The following is a 23,267-nucleotide window of genomic DNA, read 5'->3' on the forward strand; positions in this document are numbered from 1 at the left end:
CATGTTTCCACGAGACAGAAGAGTGAATTTCCAACGTAGACCATGACTCTGCATTTCCTTGCTCACGCATTTGAGGTAGGATTGACATGGCCCTTCCCAGAGTGCGTCTCTCCTGTAGGACGGACCACTTCTACACTAAGAACCTACTCGAGAGGGGCGGGGTGTCATTTGCCAAAAGCAAAAGAATTGTTTCTGCTCTATTTTTTGTGGATAAGCGAAATATATTGCACAGAAATATAAAAAGGTATATTTCATAGCACGGTGAAGGTCCACATATGTCACACTGTATTTATTTATTTATTTATTTTTAATTTTTAAAATTTTATTATGTTAATCACCATACAATACATTATTGGTTTTTGATGTGGTGATCCACGATCTATTGTTTTCGTATAACAGCCAGGGCTCCATGCAGTACGTGCCCTCCTTAATACCCATCACTGGGCTAACCAATCCCCCCTCCCCTCTAAAACCCTGCTTGTTTCTCAGGGTCCATAGTCTCTCATGGTTCATCTCTCCCTCCGATTTCCCTCCCTTCATTTTTCCCTTCCTTCTCCTAATGTCCTCCATGCTATTCCTTATGTTCCACAAATAAGTGAAACCATATGCTAATTGACTTTCTCTGCTTGACTTATTTCACTTAGCATAATCTCCTCCAGTCCCATCCATGTTGATGTAAAAGTTGCGTATTCATCCTTTCTGATGGCTGAGTAATATCCCATTGTATATATGGACCACATCTTCTTTATCCATTCATCTGTTGAAGGGCATCTCGGCTCTTTCCACAGTTTGGTTATTGCGGACATTGCTGCTATGAACATTGGGGTGCATATGGCCCTCCTTTTCACTACATCTGTGTCTTTGGGGTAAATACCCAGGAGTGCAATTGCTGGGTCATAGGGTAGCTCTATTAAATTTTTGAGGAACCTCCACACTGTTTTCCAAAGTGGCTGTACCAACTTGCATTCTCACCAACAGTGTAAGAGGGTTCCCCTTTCTCCACAACCTCTCCAACATTTGTTCTTTCTTTCCCTGTCCATTTTTGCCATTCTAACTGGTATAAGATGGTATCTTAATGTGGTTTTGATTTGGATTTCCCTGATGGCTAATGCTGATGAACATTTTTTCATGTGTCTGTTAGCCATTTGTATGTCTTCTTCAGAGAAGTGTCTTTTCATGTCTTCTGCCCATTTTTTGCCTTGATTATTTGTTTTTTGGGTGTTGAGTTTGAGAAGTTCTTTATAGATCTTGGATACCAGCCCTTTATCTGTAGTGTCATTTGCAAATATCTTCTCCCATTCTGTGGCTTGCCTCTTTGTTTTGTTGACTGTTTCCTTTGCTGTGCAGAAGCTTTTCATCTTGATGAAGTCCCAAAAGTTCATTTTTGCTTTTGTTTCACTAGCTTTTGGAGATGTGTCTTGAAAGAAGTTGCTGTGGCTGATGTCAAAGAGGTTACTGCCTATGTTCTCCTCTAGGATTTTGATGGATTCCTGTCTCACATTGAGGTCTTTCATCCATTTTGAGTTTATCTTTGTGAGTGGTGTTAGAGAATGGTCGAGTTTCATTCTTCTGCATGTGGCTGTCCAATTTTCCCAGCACCATTTATTGAAGAGACTGTCTTTTTTCCATTGCATATTTGTTGCTGCTTTGTCAAAGATTATTTGACCATAGAGTTGAGGGTCCATATCTGGGTTCTCTATTCTGTTCCATTGGTCTGTATGTCTGTTTTTGTGCCAGTACCATGCTGTCTTGGTGATCACTGCTTTGTAATAGAGCTTGAAATCAGGCAACGTGATGCCCCCAGCTTTGTTTTTCTTTTTCAACATTTCCTTGGCGATTCAGGGTCTTTTCTGATTCCATACAAATTTTAGGATTGTTTGTTCCAGCACTTTGAAAAATGTCATTGGAATTTTGAACAGGATGGCATTGAAGGTATAGCTTGCTCTGGGTAGCATAGACATTTTAACAATGTTTATTCTTCTGATCCATGAGCATGGAATGTTTTTCCATCTTTTTGTGTCTTCTTCAATTTCTTTCATGAGTGTTCTGTAGTTCCTAGAGTATAGATCCTTTACCTCTTTGGTTAGGTTTATTCCGAGATATCTTATGGTTTTTGGTGCTATTGTAAATGGAATCGTTTCTCTAATTTCTCTTTCTACAGTTGCATTGTTTTCATCTTGTTAGTGTATAAGAATTCATATCTGTTTTAGTTTTGTTAGTGTATTGATTGTTAGTTAGTGTATTGTTAGTGTATAAGAAAGCAACTGATTTCTGTGCATTGATTTTGTATCCTGCCACATTACTGAATTGTTGTATGAGTTCTAGTAATTTGGGGGTGGAGTCTTTTGGGTTTTCCACATAAAGTATCATGTCATCTGCAAAAAGAGAGAGTTTGACTTCTTTGCCAATTTGGATACCTTTTATATCTTTTTGTTGTCTGATTGCTGTTGCTAGGACTTCTAGTACTATGTTGAACAATAGTGGCGAGAGTGGGCATCCTTGACGTGTTCCTGATCTTAAGGGAAAGGCTCTCAGCTTTTCCCCATTGAGGATGATATTTGCTGTGGGTTTTTCATAGATGGATTTTATGAACTTGAGGAATATTCCCTCTATCCCTATACTTTGAAGAGTTTTAATCAGGAAAGGATGCTGTATTTTGTCAAATGCTTTTTCTGCATCAATTGAGAGGACCATATGGTTCTTCTCCCTCCTCTTATTAATGTGTTCTATCACATTGATTGATTTGCGAATGTTGAGCCACCCTTGCATCCCAGGGATAAATCCCACTTGGTCGTGGTGGATGATCCTTTTAATGTATTGTTGGATCCTATTAGCTAGGATTTTGTTGAGGATTTTGGAATCCATATTCATCAGGGATATCGGTCTGAAATTCTCCTTTTTGATGGGGTCTTTGCCTGGTTTGGGGATTAAGGTAATGCTGGCCTCATAGAATGAGTTTGGAAGTTTTCCTTCTGTTTCTATTTTTTGAAACAGCTTCAGTAGAATAGGTATTATTTCTTCTTTGAATGTTTGGTAGAATTCCCCAGGGAATCCATCAGGCCCTGGACTCCTGTTTTTTGGGAGGTTTTTGATCACTGCTTCAATCTCGTTACTGGTTATTGGCCTATTCAGGTTGTCAATTTCTTCCTGTTTCAGTCTTGGCAGGTTATAGGTTTCCAGGAAGGCATCCATTTTATCCAGATTGCTCAGTTTATTGGCATATAGTTGTTGATAATAATTTCTAATAATTGTTTCTATTTCCTCGGTGTTAGTAGTGATCTCTCCCCTTTCATTCATAATTTTATTAATTTGGGTCTTTCTCTTTTCTTTTGGATAAGTCTGGCCAGTGGTTTATCGATCTTATTAATTCTTTCAAAGAACCAACTTCTAGTTTCGTTGATCTGATCTACTGTGTTTCTGGTTTCTAATTCATTGATTTCTGCTCTAATCTTAATGATTTCTCTTCTAATGCGTGGCTTAGGCATCGTTTGTTGTTTTTTCTCTAGTTCTTTAAGGTGTAGAGTTAGTTGGTGAATTGGGGATTTTTCTATTTTTTTGAGTATCACACTGTATTTAATGCTGGAGGAACATAAAGATGTAGGAGAAGGTAACCGATTCACGGGCTTTATAAGAAGTAGGATGAAGGAGGCAGTTTTCCATCAGTTCAGGAAAGGACTTGTATTTTCCAGTTAGAGGAATAACACTGAGAAAGTGGAGTGTTTTACTCAAGACAGTACCCTCTCCTCCTTGTGGGGAGTTTACACGATTTTCAAACAACAGCAAGCTTCGTGTTTGTTTCGTTGCTTACTTGATTGCAGTTATGAATGTATTTTAGGCTCTTAATAAATGTATGTTGATTTGAATTAGTTGGGCTTTAAAAATGGGTTATTACCTCAATAGTGCATTTTAATGATTTCCCATTCAGCATTTCCGTCGTGAAGTTCCTGAGCCAGAGACTCAGCAGGCAGTCAGAATTTTAAAGGCTATGTGGTTTGGGGTTTACTGTGCTACATTCGCTCAATTGCTACACTTACACTGGGTTTTAACTTTTTTATGGTTTCGATTTTTCCTTCATCTAGAAGCTCTAGACTTTTATATTTAAGAAAATTAACAGATATGAACGTCAAGCAGACTGTTGAACTAGCAGAGTAAACGAGGTGTAATTCAAAGAATTTGCATGCTGTGTGGGAGCTCGGGTGTACCTACCCACCCAGCACCTCCCCAGCCTCCCTCAAGCCTCCAAGGTGCAGATTCTCTTTCCTCGTGTTTCGAGACCAGGCCTCCAAGTGTGTTTTCTGGGCACCGCTGTCTTTGCCATGAAATTCAAAGCCCATTTTGTTTTCTTTCCAAGTGGCCATTAGCATGTATGCACTTATGTTTCTCATCCATAGGATACTGAGGATGGCGTTCATCATGAAGAGCAAGAAGTCTCTGGTTTAGAGGAAAGAGCTACAGAAGCACAGAGGAAAAGTGAGCACAGGCCCTGGCCTATGGATTCCCAAGGGCTGAGGTCAGGGTTCCTCTGAACGAGCTTGATGGTCATGCCATGAAGAACCTAGCATGGCTGGTACTCAGAAGCCCACATAAAGGATACTAACCCCAGCCTGACTCAGTCTACAGAATACTGCATTTTCCAACCTCCACCCCCAGAAAGGAACCTAATTTAGGATTTTAGGATCCCCTGTTTTAAGCCTAAAGAGGATAGTTGTAATCTTTCCCATTTCTGAAATTATCAGCTCACCTTTGTTACAGAATTAGAGCTCTGTAAACTTGCTCTCTCAAGAGTTGGTTATTACCAAGATAAAAGTGTTAACTTAGAGAAGTTTAATATAAGAAATGTGAATATTTACTTTTTAAAATTTATTTTATTTTTTTTTCATCATAAGTATATCCTTTAATTCCCATCCCCTATTTCCCCCGTCCCCCCACCCACATCCCATCTGGTAACCATCAATTTGTTCTCTATAATTGTCTGTTTCTTGGTTCCTTTCTTTTTTTCCTTTGCTCATTTCTTTTGTTTCTTAAATTCCACATATGAGTTAAATCATACGGTATTTGTCTTTCTCTGATTGACTTATTTCACTTAACATTATACTCTCTAGCTCTATCCATGTAGGTGCAAATGATGAGATGTCATTCTTTTTTATGGCTGAGTAATATTCCATTGTATATAGACCACATCTTCTTTATCCATTCATCTATCAATGGACACTTGGGCTGCTTCCATAGTTTGGCTATTGTTGATAATGCTGCTGTAAACATAGGGTTGCATGTATCCCTTCAAATTAATGTTTTTGTATTTTGGGGGTAAATACCCAGTAGTGGAATTACTGGATCATAGGGTAGCTCTATGTTTAACTTTCTGAGGAGCCTCCATATTGTTTTCCACAGTGGCTGCACCAGTTTGCATTCCCACCAAGGGCGCAGGAGGGATCCTTTTTCTCCACATCCTCTCCAACACCTGTTGTTTCTTGGGTTGTTGATTTTAGCCGTTCTGACAGGTGTGAGGTGATATCTCATTGTGGTTTTGATTTATAGTTCCCTGATGATGAGTGACGTTGAGCATCTTTTCATGTGTCTGTTGTCCATCTGGATATCTTCTTTGAAGAAATGTCTGTTCATCCCTTCTGTCCATTTTTAATTTTTTTTAAGATTTATTTATTTATTTGAGTGAGAGAGAGAGAGAGTGTGCGCATGAGTAGGGGGAAGGGGCAGAGGGAGAGGGAGAAGCAGATCCCCTGCCGAGCAGGGAGCCTGATGAGGGACTCAATCCCAGGACCCTAGGATCATGACCTGAGCTGAAGGCAGTGCTTAACCAACTGAGTCACCCAGGCGCCCCTCTTATGCCCATTTTTTAATTGGATTATTTGTTTTTTGTACATTGAGTTGTATCAGTTCTTTATATAGTTTGAATATTCACCCTTTACTGGATATGTCACTTGCAAATATCTTCTCCCATTCAGTAGGTTGCCTTTTAGTTGTGTTTCCTTCGTTGTGCAGAGACTTTTTATTTTGTTGTAATCCCATTAGTTTATTTTTGCTTTTATTTCCTTAGCCTCAGGAGACATGTTTAGAAAAATGCTGCTACAGCCAATGTCAGAGACTTTACTGCCTGTGTTCTCTTCTAGGATTTTTATGGTTTCAGGTCTCACATTTAGGTCTTTAATCCATTTTGAGTTTATTTTTGTGTATGGTGTAAGAAAGTGGTCCAGTTTCATTCTTCTGCATGTGGCTGTCCAGTTTTCCCAACACCATTTGTTGAAAAGTCTGTCTTTTTCTCATTGGACATTCTTTCTTACTTTGTTGAAGATTAATTGACCATATATTTGTTGGTTTATTTCTGGGTTTTCCATTCTATTCCATTGATCTATGTGTCTATTCTGATGCTAGTATCAGACTGTTTTAATTACTACCATTCTTCAATATAACTTGAAATCTGTAATTGTGATACCTCCACCTTTTTTTTTTTTTTTTTTTCTTTTCAAGATTGCTTTGGCTATTTGGAGTCTTTTATGGTTCTATACAAATTTTAGGATTGTTTGTTCTAGTCCTGTGAAAAATGCTTTTGGTATTTTGATAAGGATTGCATTAAATCTGTAGATTGCTTTGGGTAGTATAGACATTTTAACAATATTTGTTCTTTCAACCCATGAGCATGGAATGTCTTCCAATTTCTTTACATCATCTTGAATATTTTTCATCAGCGTTTTGTAGTTTTTGGAGTACAGTTCTTTCACCTCTTTGGTTAAGTTTATTCCTAGATATTTTATTGTTTTGGGGGCAATTGTAAATGGTATTATTTTCTTAATTTCACTTTCTGCTGCTTCATTATTAGTATATAGGAAAGCAACAGATTTCTGTACATTGATTTTGTATCCTGTGACTTTACTGAATTCATTTATCCATTCTAGTAGTTTTTTTGGTGGAGTCTTTAGGGTTTTCTATAGATAGTATCATGTCATCTGCAAAGAGTGAGAATTTTACTTCTTCATTACCAGTTTGGATGCCTTTCATTTCTTTTTGTTGTCTGATTGCTAAGACAAGGACTTCCAGTACTGTGTTGAATAGAAGTGGTGAGAGTGGACATCCTTGTCTTGTTCCTGACCTTAGAGGAAAAGCTCTCAGTTTTTCACCATTGAGTTAACGATGTTGGCTGTGGGTTTTTTCATCTCTGTCTTTATTATGTTGAATTATGGTCCCTCTAGGCCTACTTTGCTGAGGGTTTTTTGTCATGAATGGATGTTGTTAAATGTGAATAATTTAGTAGGAACTGAGACATAAGTAAAACCACTAGCATTTAGTAGATTTTGGTAGGTTTGGAAGATATCATTAATTATTTTCAGCAAACATTTTCTCCGGTGGGCATTGTTCTATTAATAATTATACTTCAGGAAATTTAAAAAGATAATCAATAAAAATATATATGTATTAGTAATAGAAAATAATTATAATTAAATAATTATTTCTGGTACCAGAAATCACTTAATAGTTTTCAAAATAATCAAAAATTATATTTCATTTGCTACTTTGCATACATACACTTTGCACAACAAATATTGGTTGTGTGGGCTTTGCTTACAAAGCACCAACAATAACTGATTATTTGATCAAAATGGTGCTTTGTGTCAAGGAATCTAGGGTACAATTTCCTGTGAACTCGAACCCAGTGGAGAAGACTATACCATGAAAAACTGCATTCTACCCCCAACAGAGTAATCAGAATCAAACGAGATAATCCACTTCAGCATGCTAGCCTTATTATTTCCATTACTCACAGCACAGTGCTTTTTGCTCGTCATAGTGGCATTAAATCTACCTGTATGATTTTGCACAAATGAGTGCATGAGATGTAGCATATGCATGTATTTGTGTATATGTGTGTGTCTTTTAAAATCATACTACAAAGAAAGTTCTAGATCAACTCTGAGTGCATCACTGAGGCATGTGGTGACATCTCTTCTAAATACGGGTTAACGATCCAGCTCTTTCCACCATTTGGAACTTTGCTGACAACAGCAACTAAGCCAAATGACCTTAAAGAATCAAAATACATGTCACAGAGTGCATGTAGTGCATAAACATAATTACTGACGTATTGATAGAAAACACAGTAGTAGCAAGCACTTACAGAGGATTTACCACAACCAGCCCACCTCTCAGTACTTCGTCCGTATCAACGGCCTTGGCTTTGGAGGAAACCACAGAAGCGAGGCACTGCTGTTTTTAAGCCCAGTCCCCAGAGGAGGAAAACCGAGGGAGGACAGAGTGACTTGTTAAAGTCATGTAGCTCGTATGTGGCGGAGCTGGAACTGAACCCAGACAGGTGGCTCTAGATTCCAGCTCCTAAACACTACTTCTTTCCACCTTGCAGCCTTTTGCATGGCCGTTGTGTAAAAGCATCCATGTAAGCTCAGGCATGTCCCTTGCAGGCAGGATAGACATTCATCTGGACTTTATGGAGAAGTTTAATTGTCGACATAGTTGGTCAATTATCTGATTCTTTTGTCGTGTTTCTTATAAAATATGGTCATTAGACACATTTTTTACACTCTTATTTCTGTCAAGCTCTAAGCCCACGGCAGGTTGGAATCCAAGAATTAAAATGGTCACGGTGGCCGTCTGAGGGCCAGCGAGCTGCGCTGTTTCCGTGTAGACCCTGGCGCTGTCACCCCAGTACGGGCAGGGGAGTCATTTGTGGTCCCGGACGCCTGGCTGCGCATCAAGAAATATTCCGCTGTGTTTGAATCCAGAAAGGTTCTGAGCAGGGTCGCCTGGGGCTACATCCACGTGCCCTCAGAGGCCTGAGCCCACGAGGCATGGGGGAGCCAAGACTCCGGTGGAAACTGTGATGGGAGCTCCAGTGCCAACCAGGACCCCAGGAGCACCCTAGAGATGCGCCCCAGGCTGAAGGATGGAGTCCCTGATGGACCTTTGGCAGGAAAGAATCTTGGTGTTTAATGTCATTAAAATGCATTCCACCTGAGATCCTTGGAACTTACAGGAACAGCCGTTACGGGCCAGCAGAGCTGTGAGCCCCGAGGGCAGAATAAATGCCACCCCAAGGGGCGGTCGGAGTTGACAAAGCAGGAAGCAGGGTGAGGCCAGCGCGCTCAGACCAGCTGTAGAGGCTGGACGATGGGCAGCACGTCCGTCACCAAAGCGGGAGAGAGGCCACGGCAGCTGACCAGCTGCAGAAAACCAGTCAGCAGAGGCTGGAGAAGACCAGAGCAGCAGGGCTGTAGGGCCAACGCGGGAGATGCTCAGGGCTTGGTACAACGTGGAGTGGGTTCAAGGCCCTGGGTGTGCAGCGCCGCTGGACGGGTTCACGGCCTGGGCTGTCTCCTGTTCCTCGCCCTCTCCCCTCTCTGGTCTGGGTAAGAAGGCTCACCATTCTCTTAGTCAAGTGTGGGTTGGTAAGGTATTATACAATTATAATGATCCCCGTGGAATTGTTGTAGGCAGGACACAGGAATCAACTGCAGGAAGAAATCCAAATTACGGACGTTTATTTATTTATTTTTAAAGATTTATTTATTTATTTGAGAGAGAGAAAGTGTGTGGGGGGAAGGGGCAGAGGGAGAGGGAGAGAGAATCTCAAGCAGACTTTCCACTGAGCACGGAGTCCCACGCGGGGCTCGATCTCATGACCCTGAGATCATGACCTGAGCCGAAATCAAGAGTCAGCCGCTTAACCAACTGAGCCACCAGGCGCCCCAAGTTATGGAAGTTTAATATAGAACAAGCCTGGAAAAACAAACCAGTGGAGAAGAGATGTGCTACAGAATAAATGCCTAGCGCTTAGGCTTTACAGCCTCCCCCAGCTACACGTGGGCGAACAGTGAACAGTACACTGTTTCTTACCAGAGCCATTTGTTCATCTCGGTGATGGAGGAGAAGTTAATTTTTGCCTCTTGGGCAGAAATGATAAAATCAGAGACACAGCAGTTAGGTTTAACCCAGAAACACTGTAAAAACCTTTATATACAATGAAATAAAACTTCATGTTATAAGACAATGAAATCCAAAAACAACAAATGTGGAAACATGATGAAAGTTTGCATCCAGAATGCATATGGATTGCTATTAATGAATACATAACCAATAATTTGCTAAACAAATACTCAACGGGTACTAACAGTTCCACACAACAGCCCTTATGTTTACAGATTATATTAAGCTTTTCAGAGGGCATATTTTACGTCCTCTTTCCAGATGGCACAGGGCAGAGCCGGGGCAAGAATCAGACAGGAGGGAACAGAAATAATGGATTTCTGCATAAAAACATTCAGCTCCACTAGTAAATTTAAATTATAGTCACTTGAGTTATTACTATTTTACTATCAAAGGAGCCAAACTAAAAATCCCTGACATGGGCTGGCACATAAACAATCAATGAAAATTTACTGAATGGAAATTAGTTGGATCAAGGTAGTTAATAAGATGTAATAATGTAACTTTAATAACTGTATAAAACTTTCATTACATAGAAAGGCACACACAACAGAATTACAAAATCAAAGTACCGAAGTCAGCAACAGGTGCATCCAGTACAGCTGTCCACGGTTCCTGTGGGAGACCGCCCCACGCAGCAGCAGTCCTGCGAGCCTCGGTGGGCTCCCCGCGACATCCGACCTCGTTTCTTAGCTGTGTGTCTGTCTTCTCCCCCAGAAAAAGAAATATCCACTTTGCAAGGTTCTAGTAAATTGGCCAGAGCACAGACCAGGGTTTGACTTAAAACATCTTCAATACATAGTTGCTGAATTAAGTAATGAAAGTAGAACCCGGCAGAGTGCCTTGTACTTGGTAGGTGTTCCCTTTAATTATTTTTAGAAATACAAGAGACAAAGAGCTAGGTAAGAGTTAATAATTGAATCTTACCAGTTTATTTTTATAAAACTGACTATAATGATACACACTGAAAAAGCAAAAGGCATAGCAAGTAGCTGATGCATTTTTGGAAATATCAAATGAAAAATGAATGCAATGTTTTAAACTTTATTTTTAAATCCTGTTACCTAGGCAACCTGACTATCCAGCTTGTTTCATTCCCTTCAGCTTCTGGAAGCTGAAGATTTACTTCTTAGATTTCTAGAGTAGAAAAGGGCCTCATAAATTGTTGTTTTAAATTTATACCTATGATCTGAAGGAATGTGAAACACACACACACAAATTCATGGCTTTTTTTTTTTTTTTTTTTTGGTAATACCAAACCTAAATGAGTGTTTAGGACATGGCATCAAATCATAACTCATTCAACATGTGTTTGTATCCTCGGCACCAGTAGTCAGGATACAATGTAACAACAATGAGCACCTGCCCCTGCAGATCACCCAGGGAGCAGCCCATGGGGCATGCACCTGTTCAGTTGTCCCTCACAGCTCGACCCTCACAGCTCAATCAGGTTGGTAGGCTCTGTTGTGGCCCTTCCCATCCACAGATGAGAAACATGAAACATGGAGAGGTCATGGAGCTTCCCAGAAACCCAACTAGAAAACACCAGGGCTGGGAGCTGAGCTCTGGAAGTTTGGTGACAGGAGCTCAGCCCAGGAAGGGGCAGAGGCACATAAGCATAATCTCTAAAATGTGAAGGGTAAGAAAACAGAGATATATACGTGATCTTTTAGTGGAAGTAAAGATGATCCCATAGTCAGCTGATGGAACCCCAGGTGCATGGCTCTGTGGGACTCTAGATTGCTAAACAGTGGAGTTCACACAACACTGGAGGGAGAAGCAATGCATGCATCCTATAGCTCACTGCATTGGCTCCGAGGCTCACAGTAAGTGACCACAAATGGAGTGGTCGACAGAATTTATTCCCTCACAGCTCTGGAGTGCAGAAGTCTGAAATCAGAGTGTCAACCTCTCTGGAAGGCAAAAGATACAAAAATGAAGACATTATGGTCAAGAGAAGAAGCCGAAGACATGACTGCACAACCTTAAAAGATGCCTCACAAAGATCCCAAGGTCAGGGACTCCAGTCACACAAGGACCTTTTCAAAAGATTAAGGGTGAGGCTCAGATCCTGTCAATCAATTCTGGAGCCTCTAAGGAGTTTCAGGGCATTGGCCCAGGGTCATCTCGGCAGGATCCAGTGGTAGAGATCTCAAAAAGATCTGTGGGTGAGGTCTTTGTTTCGTGGAATGAGTCCCATCAAAATCCATGGGAGACACACAAAGTTGGAGAAAATTGCTTCTGCAGAAACCTGTCAGCTTGGGTAAAAAGGAACGAAGAAAGTACAAAATGAAAGGAGACCATCTGAACCCCTAAATTCTACTGTCAGGAAGCAGGTTGAGAAAGCGGCTCAGCTGCAAACAAGCACCACCTTTTGTTTCAAACCAAGGAAGACTCAGAAAGCAGAACCAAGAGCCCAGAGGGTGAAGCTGTGAGAATTATTCCCAGGCCTTGAAACCTCATAGAGGAACTTCCAACCTTGCCCTTTTGGATTCAGAGACTCCTTTAGACTTTCCATTTCTCTCTTCTTTGGAGCAGAACTCTCTGTGGTGTTGTCACCTGCCTGTCCCCCCAGTGCATGCTCAGTGTGTTGGGAGCAAGTAACTCTTCTCATTGGTTTCATAGGACCATAGATTGGCAGAAATTGTGTCCCAGGAACTGAACCTAGTGATTATACCAGGAACCTTCTCTGAACTTTGACCTGATTTTGATAATGACATTTTGAACTCTGAGCTGATGTTATGAAGAGAAGAGAATCTTGGGAACCTTGGGAGGGGCTGAGTGTCTGTTGCACGTGTTAGGCCCATGAACACAGGGGACAGAAGGCAATGGTGGCAGACAGACCCCAAGGTGGTCCCCACGATTCTTGCCTCCCAGTATTTATGCCTTTGTGTAATCCCCAACTCTGAATCACAAAGTAGGACCTGTGACTTGTTCCTAACCAATGGCATATGGCAACAGTGAAGGACGCCACTCTGGGGATCATGGACCATCATATAAGACTCCATCCTGCTCTCTCCCTTTGTTGACTCTGAAGAAGCTAGCCGCCATAAATCCTGTAACAAAAGGAATTGAGTGCTGCCAACATCCTCGTGAGTAGGGATGCTCATGCTTCCCCGGTCAGACCTCCAGCTGAGGATGCAGCCCGGCCAACACCTTGACTGCAACCTTGAGACTGTGAGCAGAATACCCAGCTAATCCATTTCTAGACTTCTGACTCACAGACACTGTGAGGTCATGAATGTGTGCTGTTTTAATCAGCTACTGCTGGGATAATGTGTTACACAGCAATAAATACTGAATGCATGCAATTTATTCCATTTATTCCATTAACACCAGTAAAAAGTGTGATGTCAGTACGTAGTAAAGACGTTAATGGCTAAGTGGTTATTGGTTTGCATCATTTTTATTAACCTGAGCAGCATATCTTTAGCATATTAATAGCCCAGTTCATTCATGAAATAGATAAAAGTTAAGATTTTTAAACTATTTTGCACATAGTGGTAGTTCCTCCATATAATTAGTTCTCAGTTGATACAACTAGCAGATAAAACTTCAAGACTCATGGGGTACAAAAGCATTATTTAATATGCATTGATTTCCTCCTGCGTGCCAGACTGCTCCAGGCTTATCACAGATAGCGGCCTGCCATCAGAACAAGCTTGGGAGGAAGCTATTTTCACTAAGTCTAGTTTCCGCTGGAAAAACTGAGGGTTTGAGGGGTTAAGCAACTTGCCCAAAGCTGTGTGCTGATCTGAGCCCAAGTTAGATGGACTCCAAAACTCATGTGCTTTTCATATACCATGCTGCTTATTTTTCAAGTGTTTAAACTGAAAGGTAGGAGATTCTTTTCCCCCAGTTTTATTCCTCTATTTACTTGTACCAGTACATTTTTTAAAAGATTTATTTATTTCTTTTAGAGAGATGGAGAGAACACACGTGTGAGTAGGGGGTGGGGCAGAGGGAAAGAATCTCAAGCAGACTCCCTGAGCATGGAGCCTGATGCTGGGCTCAGTCTAATGACCCTGGGATCATGACCTGAGCCAAAACCAAGAGTCAGACACTTAACTGACTGAGTCACCCAGGCTCCCCTACCAGTACATTTTTTAAATAAGGATCTTTAAATATTTTTAAATTATCGTAATTATGTTGAACACATGAGAGAGTGGAAATGCAAGCACTTTCCTTATTCCCTCACTAAATATTTTTGAGTGTCTTTTATTAATATTACACAAATACAAAATAAGTAATTTTAATTTTTCTAGTTGTTAGCTACATTATTTCACTTTATTATTTCCATAAATATTTGCATCACAAAGAATACTGCAATCCATATTTATCTTGGATATGAATGAGCAGCAATTAATGTTTACTAAGCCCTTCAAGTATAATTTTCAAAAAGTTAAAAACATGGTTCTCGTACAAGTAAAAAATGAACATGTAGAAAAGATCAATGAAATGAAGAGCTGGTTCTTTGAAAAAGATAAAGTTGGCAAAAAATATAAATAAATTTATTTATTTGAGAGAGGACTCAAGTAAAATTAGAAATGAAAGAGGAGAAGTTACAACTGAAACACAAAGCATCACAAGAGGCTACTATGAACAATTATACTCCAATAAATTGGTTAACCTAGAAGAAATGGATGAATTCCTAGAAATATACAAACTACTGAGACTGAATCATGATAAGACAGAAAATCTGAACAGACTGATTACTAGTAAGAAGATCGAATCATTACTCAAAAACCTCCCGGGGGTGCCTGGGTGGCTCCATCGTTAAGCGTCTGCCTTCGGCTCAGGTCATGATCCCAGGGTCCTGGGATCAAGTCCCGCATCGGGCTCCCTGCTCGGTGGGAAGCCTGCTTCTCCCTCTCCCACTCCCCCTGCTTGTGTTCCTGCTCTTGCTGTGTCTCTCTCTGTCAAATAAATAAATAAAATCTTAAAAAACAAAACAAAACAAAAACCTCTCAACAAAATCCAGGACCAGATGGCTTCACTGGTGATTTCTATCAAATGTTCAAAGAAGAATTAATACCAACCCTTCTCAAACTCTTCTGAAAACTAGAAGGAGAAGGAACTCTTCCAAACTAATTTTCCCAGGCCAGCAGTACCTTGATATCAATACCAGACAAGGAGGCCACAAGGAAAGAAACTTACAGGCCAATATCTCTGATGAAAATATATGCAAAAATCCTCAATAAAATATTAGCAAATTAAATTCAACAATACATTAGAAGGATCATACCCTGTAATTAAGTGGGATTTCTCCCAGGGATGCAAGGATGGTTCAGCATCTGCACATCAATCAATGTGATACACCGCATTAACAAAGTAAAGGATAAAAATCACATGAGCGTCTCAAAAGATGCAAAAAAAGCATTTGACAAAAACTAAACATCCATTTATGATAAAAACTCCGAACAAGTGGGTATAGAAGGGACATTTCTCAATATAATAAAAGCTTTCTAGAACAAGCCACAGCCAAATCATACTCTATGAAGAGTTGAAGACTTTCTCTCTAAGATCTGAACAAGACAAGGATGCCAACTCTTGCCATTTTTATTCAACACCATATTAGAAGTCCTAGACAGAGCAATGAGGCAAGAAAAAGAAATAAGAGGCATCCAAATTGGAAAGGAGGAAATAAAACTGTCACTATTTGGAGATGACATAATATTATATATAAAAAACCTAAAAACTCCACCAAAAGACTCTTAGGACTAATAAAAGAATTCAGTAAAGTTGCAGGAGACAAAATCAATGCACAAAAATCTGTTGCATTCCTATACACTAATAACGAGTTCTCAGAGAAATTAAGAAAATAATCTCATTTCCAATTTCATCAAAAAGGATAAAAAACTTAGTAATAAATTTAACTAAGGTGGTGAAAGACATGTATATTGAAAACTATGAGGCATTAATGAAAGAAACTGAAGAAGACACAAATAAATGGGAAGCTATTCCATGCTCATGGATTGGAAGAATATTGCTAAAATGTCCACATAACCCAAAGCAATCTACAGATTCAATGCAGTCTCTATCAAAATTCCAAAGACACTTTTTGCAGAAATAGAACAATCCTAAAATGTGTATGGAACTACAAAAGACTCCAAATAGCCAAAGCAATCTTGGATAACTTTTCATGGTCTAAAAATATCTCTAAGACAATTTTATATTTATAGATTTCTATTTTCATAAGGGAAATATTCCCCCAAAATATTGATTTGAAAGAAAGGGCCTAATTTGATGAACAAATCTGGCGTACCTGGTGTGTAGATATTACAATTCATGACTCCTGAAGTTTACAATTGCCCACAGCAATTAGATTCTCATTGCCACTATGGTTCCTTGACGTGAAGCTGCCTCTCAGTCAACCGTGAGCACTAGAAAAATAGTAAGGTGTAAAGTTAGGGGTCTTGGGGAGACCCCTGTGGGTCTGGTGCTGCACATTCTGGGAAATCAATGCAAGGGAGCTACGACTCAAGAAAAAGGTAAATCTTCTAGGAGACTCAAGGTTTGCATAAGGAAAATTCTCCCTGGATGCCTCCATTCTTCTGAGAGGTGTGACTCCCTCACAATGAAAGGGAAAGGAGAACCGTAAACACACTTCCTATACATCTAAAGAAAAAGAGAGAGAGAGAGAGCAGAAGGCTGCAAATCTTTTTCCGGGGTGGTGGCTATTCTATTTGTGACTAGGCTTATACAAACATAATTACTAACGGAAGTGGGTCAAGTTGAAATTTCTGGGAAGCTGGCTTGGGGTGGAGTAGGCTGAAACAGAAGTTAGTTGTTTTTATTTTAAACCCTTCTGAACAACGTGATTTTAAAAAAACATGGACATATATTAACATGATATTTTTAAAAAAATTATGAAGAAATTTAAAATTTTAGATTCAGAAGGGACTGAAGGTGCCATCTAATCCAACTCATTTTATGGAGACGTTGTAGTGTCAGGATCAGAAATGTTGGTTCAAAACTAAAAATAATGAATAGAATATATACATACATATAGAACACATACATTCTATTCTGAATTCAAGTGTTCCTAGCTCAGTTAGAATCAATGGGATAGGGTGATACCATTATTAAAGCTTAATCAAGCTATTCTAACTTGATATTCAGGGCACAACACAAGAAATATAACAATGAGAATATATTTGAACTTTCACCAAGAAACAAAAGTCACAGAGATGGCAAGGCACAAAGTAGAAGACAGGACCGCCTCAGTGGGGAGATGCCACGGTGCACTACAGTTTCTTTTGGGATTATTTAAGTGATTTGCTTGTCTCCTTAAACTTCATCAGTGTTTACACTGTCATATGTTATCTGTAAAGATATGTTATGATCATATATATTCTCTTTTTCTCCGAAAGGGAACACTGCATATAAAGAAATCATAAAGAAACAATTTCCAAGTCTTGGGTAATGCTTAGCAATACTTGTTCGCCCAAGCATCTAAAATAGGCTTACTGAAATGAAATTTACCCTAAACCACTTTCCCACTCACTTTCTCAAATGTTTAAGTGTGAACAAGTTTAAAAGGCAGATTCTGTTGGAAGTGCCTTTGCATGGCTCCCTTAAGTTTCTAAGCCCATCTCTGTGTGTGGTCTGGTACCTGTGGATCCGCCGGCCCGGGGTGGACGCGGCCGGGCCTCACCGCGTTGGCCGCGAGGGCCTCTGGCTGTCGCTGCCGCCGGGGCCTCGACCGAGGGGGTGGCCGCGGGCCGGGCGTCCGCGGAGGATGTTCCGGGACCGCGCGCGAACCGCACCACCTGCCCCAGGGTATTTGTGAAACCTCGATCCAGCCCTCCGGAGAAAGAACTGTTTCTCCAAAAATGAGCGCCAGCTATGAGGCTCTTAAATAGTCCAGACACCAAGTCACAGCGAGGCCGTGAGCCCTTGCTTGACAGACCACTGCTCCGTGAAAACAAATTTCTTAATAGTTTGAAATTTAAGGGAGCACAAAGGAACATTTGGTTATTCATTAGAGTTGATTTTTACGAGAAACTATCTCACAAGGCTCCTTGGGAAGTGGCTTGGTACTCACATCTTCGTGTTCACACGCGGCTAGTTAAGGCAAGACGTGAGAATGTGCGAAATCACAGAATCCCAATCTTCTCTTTTTACCCCTGGAGTCTTCCTATTGGGATGCCAGTAATTGCGGCTTCGAATGGCACAACTGGAGAGGGGGACAGAAGAGCACAGCAGGTCTACGGCCTGCCAGCGGGGCTCCGGGCGGGTCGGGGGCCCGCGGCGTTTCCTCGGCGGGTCCCCGCTGCGCGCTCATTAGCGCCCACTCTCCTTAATGGCTTCCTGTGGCTGGATGTTTACTTGTCATTTGTTGTCGCCTTTGTCTCCCCGCTACTGAACCACAGGCTGACCGCAACTTTTCTTTCCTGCCCTGCAGCTTGCTCCTGGGGGTGAACAGGCGCCCCCGCGGCCCCCACCCCGCGCGCCCCGCCAGGCGCCCCGCGTGCACCCCCACCTCAGCGCCCCCCATGCTCCCCACGCGGCGCCCGCCCTGCAGCGCTTCCCCGCCTGCACCTACCCCTCCGCGCCCCTCCCCGCCCCGCCCTGCATCCACGCACCGCAAATACCGCATTTCACCGCACCCCTGCGTGCCCCCCACGCAGCGCCCGCCCTGCAGCGCTTCCCCGCCTGCACCTACCCCTCCGCGCCCCGCCCCGCATCCACGCACCGCAAATACCGCATTTCACCGCACCCCTGCGTGCCCCCCACGCGGCGCCGCCCTGCGCAGCGCTCCTGCGCCCGCACCACGCGCAGCGCCCCACGCCGCGCATCGCGCCCGGACGTGCCCCCGTCACACGCGCGTGCGCCCCGCTCACTCCCCGAGTGCCCCCCCCCCCGCGCGCGTGCGCCCCGCGCCCTGGTGCTTCCCCGGTAGGACCTCGGGCGAGTGGGAGCGGGCTGAGGAAGCCTGGGCAGGCGTTCCCGCCGCCGCGGTGGTCTGTGTCTCCTCTCAAACGTGCTTCATCGTCATAACGACCCAGGGATGGGGGGCCCGGGCCCCGCAGCCCCTCTGCCCTCGGTAGGTGGGAGCAGTGCCAGACCCTGGCAGCCCCTCAGGGACGTGTGAAACGCGGAAAGCCGGACAGGAGGGGACACCCCAACGTCATGCCCCCCACACCCCTGCACTTGCTGAGGGTCTGCTTTCCGTACCCTCGCAGGCGCTCGTGAAGACCGGCACGACACGACAGGCGTCCCTCTCGTTTCAGCGCCATTCTGTTCCGAGCACAGCCCCAGGCACAGCCGTGGGGGTGCAAGTTCTTCCTGCCCAGGGAGGGAGGGAACCTACCTGGGGGGGCACCGCAGCCGCCCCCGAGAACGGCCTCACATAGTGAGGAATTGCTTTAGAAATTGGAGAGAAAACATTGTCTGATTTGTGCTGACGTCAGTTACATTTGCATCATCATCAAAAAAAAAAAAAAATCCCCCATCTTTTTAGAGCCCTTTGCTTCCTGATTTTATTGTCCTTGAACTGAACACGGGAAATTCCACCCCCGAGTTAAAAATCCCTGGGTTAATTAGTTTTTCTGGGCTGTCGTCCTTCTTTTAAAGAAGCTGCTCCATATATCTAGTTATACTTACTAAAACATGCCTTATCAGTGTGCCATGTCCTCCCAATTTCTAAGAGATGAAATGATATTTAGAAGAGGTGAGAATCCTGATGCCATCATTTATTACCATAGCAGCATATTCCTAAGTGACAATTGGTTTATAGTGTATGGTAATTCTAAAGTCTCCCCGTCAAAGGGAGATAAAATTAGAAATTGAATTGTAAAAGACAGTTATCTCTATCTACTTCCTCTCACTGTCCTCAAGGCTACTCTTCCCCTCTTTCTCCTTTTTGTCCCTAATGCTCTCCTATGCTCCACCAGCATCTTCCAAAGAAGCGCCCTTACATTAACTCCTAGCTACTACTATTGAGGATAGAAGGAAGAGGAGAAAGAGGAGAAAGAAAAAAAAAAAAAAGTCCAGTTTACTTCCCTTCAAATTGTTCCCTTTAATTTTTAAATACAAATGAACCCCTGGAATTTAAGGACAGAGACTTTCAAAGGTATTACTCTTTTGGGGTCAATTACTGTTGAAAATAACACTTTCCTAATCAGATACCTGTAAGGTATCCACATGTTATACTCTCGATGCTTAGGAATGGGATTTTAAATTCCTAATTATCTGCTGACTTATAATTTGTCACTAAAATATCATTGAAATACAATTATTGTTCTCTCTGAAAATAAGATTACAGAGTTGCCAAGGGAGTTGGCCAAATGTGGACCCTTGAAGAACGTGAGCCCCTTTGAAGAGTTTTGGAAGCTGATTCAGGAAGAAGCTTGTGGAACAGAAATCCAACAAAAGCTCCAGAATATAAAATTTAAAAGTTTGTATTTTTCCTATTTGTTTCTTCTGGATTTTGATAAGTGTTTTCACTTTTTAACTGAGTCCTGGGAAGTAGTGATATAATCTGCCTTCCAGTTAGTTTAACGTTACAGGTGGGGTGTTTTTACGAGATTTTTGAAGTGTCTTTTTGAAACTATGTGGATTTCAATATAATTTTTTAAATAAATAGGCGCTGTAAAATCGTGCTTATATGGTTGATATTTCCTTTAGTGAACTAACGTCCGTGACAGCAATAATCAAGATCCAAATCTCAGGGTGAGAAAAAACTGCACACTTTTTCCCTCAGTACCTGGGCTGCCTCTCTCACCAGAGTGAAGAAATTCATTTCAATAAATGTTGGGCATTTCCTCCTTGCTAAGTACTGTGCACAAAGACATGCGATAAATAGCTGAGGGATGAAAATCTAGTGTTCCCAAAAAGTGTTTGAGGTTTGAGAACATGAGATTTTAAAGTAGGGCTGCAAGAAATTTTGTAAGTTAAATTTACTTTGTGGAGTCCTATAACACCGCTCGTATCCCACAGTGGGTTTCATCCCAACAGTATCATGGACGCTCATGGAAGCATAGCTGGTAAGCATGTAGGAGACGCCAGTGGTGGGAAAGTGAATGAAACTCTAACCAACACCACTGGGTGGCTTGCGATGCTTTCAGATGAATGCGTTGGATCGAGTAGCCCATGGAAGAGCTTCATAGGCTTGGGAGACGGATGCCACCTTCTCTGAGGTCTGTAGCGCTTCAGGGTGAGCGAAGCGCCCTCAGATTCTCGCGTAAGTATTTATTAGATGTTCCCCGTGCCAGGTACCAGTGTAGGCCATGCCGGACAGTGAACATGACTGGCTGATAGTCACAGCTTTTCCTTTGGGCAAAATGCTAAGGCAAAGTATGTTTAGGTGAGCATCATCTTTTATTAGCTATGCATTCATGTTAATATCTTGCATGAATATTCTAGACTCTCTTCCCCAACCTATGTTCTGGGTTTTATAGACAATGTCATCTTTCACATTACCCCAGATATTGTTATGTGTTGTTTCCATAAAAATGTCTAAAGACGTTTTGCTCAAACTTGCAGATTTCTTCCATAATTTGGGCACTTAATCCATTAACACAAAAAGTTGACTTCCAGAGAAGATTTAAACATTCTTAGTAAATTAACTTTTTGTTTTTTAGAACAGAAAAATTCAAGGGCAAATTGTGGTGAGGTGTGTCGGAGCAAAAGGGCCTGTCGCTTTTTCATGTGCACGCAGAGCTCCCAAAGGGCGAAGGGCGGGGTGGTGTGGGAAGCCTGCTGAGAAAGCTCCTCCAGCTGGGAATTCAGGGCAAGGGGCCAGTGCTCTCCAGTGTAAGGGAGCAAGGAGGGACAAAGGAGGGACAGTTTGGATCTGGTCATTGCGGAATGAATGGCTTATGGCTGTTCACTCTGACCTGCCCATTTATATATGTAAACGGGACTTAAATCCTGGGAACACACAGACTGTGGATCTTTTTGAGTGGACACAGAAACTGGGACATCTGAATGAAGGTTTTAAATTAGAGATAGAAGGAACAAAAAAACTCCAAAACAATGGTTCTCACTCTTGAGAGCGCATAGGTGTGCAGGTGACATAGGGAGGTTCTGTGATGGGCTCGGAAGAGTATCTGTTGTCAAAACATTTCTTCCTGCCATTAGCAAGTGTTCTGTGTTTTCTAATAGATCAGTGTGAGGAGACGCCCCAACCACTGGAAATCTCCATCATCCATCTGGTCATCATGGATCTGTTGCAATCATGAGACCAGACCTCCGTATGTCATGCCAAGGAGTCTGAGCACCCAAGTTAGCAGCCTGTTCATAAACATTCACAAAAGAAAAATAATAACATTTTCTAGAAAACACAGGACCTTGTTCCAAATACAAATGCTGTTTACTATAATTTTGGAATATTTAAATGCTACATATAAAATGTGCTTTTTGTCTCTACCAAAATAAGTTTAGTTTTTCTTGGAATTTTAAGAATTGAAACATATTGATATAATTTTTGATTTTTATACAGTGATAAATAAAAAATCTACCAGCATTCATGTATGTAAATAATATTATTAAATATTGAAATCCCAGAATAAATTTTGAAAGAAAGGGCTGTAAATTTCCAGTTTTGTGGCAAAAGAATGCATTTATTGTTCAAATGTTAAAGTTGATCTTAAATATTAAGCAAAGTATCTCAGTGTGAATTCATATTCCTTTCTATTTATAGGGTAGTGAAAATTTATAATATCAGATGCTACGCTGTGTTACTACGTGAGCAGATGCGTCCTTGATAACTTTAAAGCATTTCTTTCCAGTGTCTACTCCTAGACCCTGGGCTGCTCTTAAGACAAGAAAAACCAGGCTGATGGTCAACGCCAGTCAGAGGGAAGAGGTGAGATTTCTCATACTGATGAAAAATGTGTTTTCTAACACTCTATTTTAATTCCACTAGGGAATATTTTTTGTGTGTCTACTATGTTCCATGATTTTTAGTTACTTAGAATTAAAATATTCATCTCAGCAAAATGGTGAGTGTAATAAACATTTTTAAATTCTTATTTTATGCAAAGTAATGCTTGGCATCATCCAAATAGTTTTTATTTGGGTGATCTAAAAGAGGACAGTCATGGTCCCTGCTTCTGAGAGTGTATCTGGGGAGATAAAACCTACTAAAAATGGGACAGGGAGAGTAGCAAAATTACCAAGTAGAAATACAGGTTTGGAGAGGAAGAAAATAACTTAGGCTTGTTCCTTATTATATAAAATCAGGGTGAAAATGAACCAAGGAGTTTCTCTATACACAGCAGGTTTAGTACGGTCTGAAAGGGTTTGCTTTTCCAGAAAGGAGAGTGCTTGTCCCGGTGTGTGTCTGGTTTCCTGAGCTGGTTTTAACT

The 23,267-nt window shown here is 41.6% G+C and overlaps 1 long non-coding RNA gene across 5 annotated transcripts; it reads right to left on the reverse strand.

Annotated features, from left to right (window-relative positions):
- Positions 1-8,216: 8,216 nt before the first annotated feature.
- LOC118555043 (uncharacterized) lies at positions 8,217-19,306 on the reverse strand. 5 transcript variants are annotated; one of them, XR_004926771.2, is made up of 3 exons: positions 19,132-19,306; positions 17,999-18,130; positions 8,217-9,476 (listed from the first exon to the last, which is right to left on the reverse strand). It is a non-coding gene; the product is annotated as an uncharacterized LOC118555043 (long non-coding RNA). The 5 variants fall into 5 exon arrangements; XR_013441008.1 differs by lacking the exon at positions 19,132-19,306 and adding an exon at positions 18,650-18,741; XR_013441010.1 differs by lacking the exon at positions 19,132-19,306 and adding an exon at positions 18,674-18,696.
- Positions 19,307-23,267: the final 3,961 nt, after the last annotated feature.

Source organism: Halichoerus grypus, chromosome 9 (assembly GCF_964656455.1).
Source record: "Halichoerus grypus chromosome 9, mHalGry1.hap1.1, whole genome shotgun sequence".
Lineage (NCBI taxonomy): Eukaryota > Metazoa > Chordata > Mammalia > Carnivora > Phocidae > Halichoerus > Halichoerus grypus.